Raw genomic sequence first — 5,901 nt, 5'->3', positions numbered from 1 at the left:
TTCGTCTCTATGTTTTGATTGATAATATATAATATCTATAATAAATATAATTTATCATATTTAATATATATAATAAAATTTATAAATTATAATTTTTATCATATATAATAAAATGTCTAATTATTATTTTTTAAAATATCATATATAATAATAATTTTTGTAAATTATTATTTCTTAACTTTTTAAAATATAATAAATAAATAAATCATCTAATTATTTAAAAGAAATCTAATTAAATCATATATAATAAAAAATTATAAAATAGAATATCTAACATAATTTATTATTCCTTATTTATTATAATTTTTTATTTATAATATATATATATATATATATATCAATTAAAAATAAAAATAAATAAATTAACAATAACATATTATTTAAAAAATATAATAAATAAATAAAATAATTAATATGTATTTATATATATATATATTACCGCTTCCCGAGGCCCTCCCAACCTAAGAAACTTCTATCAGCTCACGCTTCCTCACTCCCGTTCCCGCCCCCGCTTCCGCTTCGTGCAACTAAGGTCTATCCTTAGTCTTAATCTCAAAGAAGGCCTAGCTTTGAGCACAATGGTCAGTGTGATGGCTAGGTTCAGCTTTGAAAATATGCTCTAGCCAAGTTGTAACAAACTCAACACTGGTCAAATAGATCATATTTAAACCCATAAATGTATGTTACTATCTCGACATATATTGTAAATGGATAAATGATTTAGAATTGATTTTACACTAATAGTAGGAAGCATTGTGAGGAAGTATTTTAATTTTCAGTATTCGCATTGGTTTGATATTTAGATAAGAAAAAAGTTCAGGCCCAATCCTATTATCAGTCAGCAAGATTGCCCAATCCTATCATTTTAATCCTATTTCTGATGTGAGATGATATGTTTGCCATTTTTATTTTTTTTTCTCTTTCTTTCTTTTTCCACTTTTTAATACTGGGAACTTTGCTCCCCAGATGCTATTTTGAATAGCTCTTGGTTTCTTTGCATTTACAATATCTCATAAATTCATGCTTTGTGCCATTTTCTTTTGTAGGCTCTCTCTCCAATATCATCCCGACAAGAACAAAAATAAGGGTGCTCAGGAGAAGTTTGCTGAGATTAATAATGGTATGGTGCATTATTTGTATTTTCTTGAACGCTATGTATATTAATACTATCATGGCTGCATTTAAAATTGTTGGATGTGGAAAAGACTTTTGGTTTTATATTGTCAGCTTTCTCCCCTAGGTTTTGTTTTAAGAGTAGTTAAAATGTTTAATTGACTTGATTTTTGAAAGTTTGAGAATGGATGATTAGGACCTCAGTGCATACTTCTCTTCCTGAGGACATTTTGTGTTTGCTCTTTTATTTCTTGCTTTAAGTGATGAATTGTATCCCTTTGTTTGCCTTTTTCAACATGTGATATTTTATCTGATGAAGAAAAGAGAAAAAATTATGATCTATACAGGGATGAGAAAGGTAGTCCTGGGTTTGATGCTGGCAATGCTGGCGACCAAGGAGGATATACATACTTCACAAGTGGACCAAGACAAAATGGGTTTAACTTCAGGCCAAATGAATGGCAAAATATGGGTGGGGGACATGGAAGTTCAAAATCATTCTCATTTTCTTTTGGTGGCCCTGGTGGCCATAGCTCATTTGGCTTCGGTTTAGAAGATATTTTTTCCAACTTCTTTGGGGGTGGTGGGGGTTAGTCTGAAAGTTTCAGTGGTTTGACCAGGTCCGAATCCAAGTCTAGCAGTGCCCCTAAGAGCATCCGTGCTGTAAATGTCCAGACTTATAAGAAGGAAATAATTGATAAAGTAATGACTTGGCTTCTGTTATCTTGTACTTCCACATTGAAGGGGCCTCAGTCTTATGAATCTGTTATACAGAGGTAGCTAACTCATTGGAAGGAGCATTAAAGGTATGTTGCATCCTGTATATGTTCTTTTCATTAGGTATCTACTGAATATCGTATATTCATTCATTGTTATGCCTTTCTCTTTTAGGTTGGAAGCATAAATTGTGAACCGAGTCGTCCTTTTGTAAGGATCTAGGTGTATATCCTCGCAGAACACCCAGGGTGTTTGTTTATTCATACAGAGTAAGTGACAGTGGTTCCTTGGTAGAGTATAATGGTGATCTGGCGGTGAAACGTTTGAAAACATTTTGTCAAGAACATCTCCCAAGGTTTTCAAAACGTGTTGGACTTGAATCATTTGGAGTTCTCTTCTATGACTGGAGAGACATTACCTAAAGTGTTGCTTCTCTCGGCAAAGAAAGATACCCTGTTATTTGGCATGTTCTTAGTGGCTTGTATCGCAAACGTTTTGTTTTCTATGATGCAGAGGTAAGCTATATCTGCTCATTGGCCAATTTTATTTTTTCATACATATGTTAATCAAATGCTTCTGGTGGTCTGGCATGCCCGTGAAATTATTTGGCGAAATTGCATTTCAGTGCATGTTTCCAAAAAAATTTCAAATAAGTGGTAAAGTTTACCGATTTTAATAATTGAAGTGATAAACTTTTCCATGACTTTGTAGTTTGTATTTGGTCTTATAACTGATTTGCAATTTCCCCAAATTATTTTATCATTAAGGCCTCGTTTGGGAACAGTCTTTTTTAGTAACTTTTTGGCATTTTGGGTAAAATGTGATGTAAAAAAAACTAATATATTTGGGATGACTTTTTAACTTTTTACGAAAAGATGTGCAAAAAGTAGAGAGAAAAGGGAATCTTTGACTTTTTGGTATGGGGTGTTGGCTTTTTGGTTTTTTTAGTGACTTTTTGGCTAAAAAAGCCACTTACCAAACGAGGCCTAAGCTCTATAATGAGGATTAATCGAACTTCATTGGAATAATTTTTTTTTTTTTTTTTTTTTTTTGATCGGCAAAGATAAATCTTTATTGATGAAACATACAAAGAGCAATATTACATCAATAAAGAGGAGCTTGGTGCTAAAAAGCACCAAGCGCCAGCTGGTGAGGAACCAACAAGAGAGAACAAGAAAAGAAGCAAGATAACAGAAAGACTAAACTAGAAGGAACAAAGAACACCAAAGCAGAATACCAAAAAAACAAAACAACACAGAGCTGCAGCCTTCCATCTGCAACCTACCCAGTCCAACCCAAACCAGATTCAAGGTGAATTAGCCCCCAGGAACACACTCTACTGCACAGACCAAGAACATGCTCCACTGCACAGACCACCCTCCTCTATACAGATCAAGAAATCAGTCCTCTGTACATACTGCTGAATGTCCTCTGGATCATCCTCCCCTGTTAATTCTGAGAGCATACCATGACCTGTTTGAATGAAGGCAGAGTTCAGACCAAATGCCCAGCAGATAAAATCAGACTACACCTCTTGCCATCAGCAGACTATGCTAAACTGAGCAGAAACCAGACCATCCAATGGATCACCCACCTCTTACCATGACCTGTTACAGCAGTCCCATTTAGCTCATACTATACCAGCTTAAATCCAACAGGTCAGAGGCCTCCTGAACACATAGCCATCTCCTCAACAGATCCAGGACTCATACACAGCACTTATTCAAAACCTTCTACAGCAGAGCAGACAAAACTATCAACACTTAACAACTCAAACACAGCACTTATGCAACACCATCACTTAACTACACACCATACAGACTTGACTCAGATTGTATATAATGTCATGCATCGAATAATTAACCCCCTTTAAAGCTGAGGAAGTCCACAACGCTACTCTCACCTTTATTAGCTCTGCCAAAGCAGTCCAATCCGGTTGCACCTTGTTAAATACACAGTCGTTTCTGCTTCTCCACACTGACCACATTACTGCTACCGGCAGTGTTTTCCAAACTATTAGCATCTTCTTCTTCATTTTTATCTCTGGCCATGACAGCAATAAACCCTCCACTGATCCAGGGCTAACCCATTTGTAGTTCCACCAGTTCACCAAGTTGGCCCACAATTTCCAAGTGAAATGGCAGTGAATAAACACATGATTAACAGTCTCCACCTCAGATTTACAAAACACACAGAGAGAAGAAGCGTTTGGGCTCAACACTCCAACTTTTTGCAACAATTCATAACACTTTACCCTTCCTCTCCACGCTAGCCAACTCAAGAATTGAGCTTTAGGAGGGGCTAAATTGATCCAAATACACCTAGTTACTGCAATATCTACCCCTTGACTTGCTTCCATCCACTTCCACACTGATGCCACGGTGAACTCTTCAGACGGGTGAGCTACCCAGGAACAAGAATCTACCATCTCTTCATTGATCCTAGGCGCATTTTGCAGGAAATCATTTAGTTTCTGCACTTCCTCCTCTTCCCATGCTAGGAGGGGACGTCTGAAGACCAGGTTCCAATCTGAGTCTGACACTCTTCTATGAACAAAATCTACCAGCTTTCCATCTTTCTCAACTGATAATGCGAATAATCTGGGAAAAGACACACTCAGATTTTGATTGAGGCACCACTTATCAAACCAAAAATGTATCCTTCTGCCGTTTCCAACAACTAGCCTAAAATTTTGCCAAAAAAATTCCCGCAGAGCAATGTTAACTTCAGCCACTGATATTATGCCTCTCCACGTATACGACAATCCCACTGGACTAATAAAAAAGGGGCACCACCTGCCACCCACACCGCCATACTTACTACAAATCACTTTTTTCCACAAGGCTGCCTCCTCCTTTCCATACCTCCACCACCATTTAACTAACAGACACTCATTAACCTGGCCTAGGTTTCTTACCCCTAGCCCACCCTTATTTTTGTTTACGCATATCTCTTTCCAGCTGATTAGGTGTAGTTTCCTCCTAGTTTCCGACCCTCCCCAAAGAAAGTTAGCTTGAATTTTGTGGAGTACTTTTGCAATGCCCACCGGCAACTTGAAGATGGATAAGAAATAAACTGGCAAGCTTGACAAAACGGACTTGATCAACGTTAATCTCCCAGCGAACGATAGATACCTCCTCTTCCAAGCAGCTAACTTGCTCTTAAACTTGTCTATTACAGGTTTCCAAGCAGCCTTTCTCCTTGGGTTTGTTCCTAATGGCAACCCCAGATAACTCATTGGCAACTTTTGACTTAGGCAATTTAGTTTCTTTGCGAAGACCTGGACAATGTCATCCTGAACGCCTACCCCACACACCTTGCTTTTGTGGAAATTTATTTTGAGCCCAGACATCACCTCAAAGCACCTTAGAATTCTTTTCACGACTACAACTTCCTCCCACTCAGCTTCACAAAAAATGATGGTGTCATCGGCAAACTGCAGATGCGTAATTTTCAACTCAGTTGGGCCTGCAGACACTCCTCTTATCAATCCCACTTCCTTAGCTCTTTCTAAAAGAATGTTCAAACCCTCCGCTACAATATTGAAAAGGAACGGAGAAAGCGGATCTCCTTGCCTAAGGCCTTTCATGGGGGAGAACTCAGAAGTAGGTGACCCATTAACTAGCACTGAAATTCGAGCTGTGGATATGCAGGTCTTTATCCACCCCACCCATTTCTCTCCAAACCCGAAATTTTTCATCATCGAGTACAAGAACTCCCAATTTACAGAGTCATATGCTTTTTCAAAATCCAACTTTAGGATTAGCCCTTTCTTCTTCGACCTTTTCCACCAATCCACCACTTCATTGGCAATCAGAACCCCATCTATAATATGTCTACCTCTCAAAAAGGCAGTTTGCACTTCACTAATAATGTTGGGCATCACTCTCCTAAGCCTTTTTGACAAGATTTTAGCGACAATTTTGTATATGGAGCTAATCAAACTTATGGGCCTATAGTCTCCCAACCCCACAGGGTTTTCCTTCTTAGGAATCAAAGTAATGAACGAGCTATTTATTCCTTTGGCTAGCTTCCCGTTAGCATGAAACTCCTTCATCAATTGCACAAACT

At 37.6% G+C, this 5,901-nt stretch overlaps 1 pseudogene across 1 annotated transcript; it reads left to right on the top strand.

Annotated features, from left to right (window-relative positions):
* The first annotated feature begins 1,419 nt into the window (after positions 1 to 1,419).
* LOC145788856 (dnaJ protein ERDJ3A pseudogene) lies at positions 1,420 to 3,392 on the top strand (annotated as a pseudogene). The gene is made up of 3 exons (XR_014345581.1): positions 1,420 to 1,919; positions 2,005 to 2,345; positions 3,318 to 3,392. The product of XR_014345581.1 is annotated as a dnaJ protein ERDJ3A pseudogene (transcript).
* The last annotated feature ends 2,509 nt before the right edge of the window (positions 3,393 to 5,901 follow it).

The sequence above is a fragment of the Camellia sinensis genome, chromosome 12, assembly GCF_055761805.1.
Source record: "Camellia sinensis isolate YWXY chromosome 12, ASM5576180v1, whole genome shotgun sequence".
NCBI classification, from domain to species: Eukaryota; Viridiplantae; Streptophyta; class Magnoliopsida; order Ericales; family Theaceae; genus Camellia; species Camellia sinensis.
This window is presented reverse-complemented; position numbering and strand designations above follow the sequence as displayed.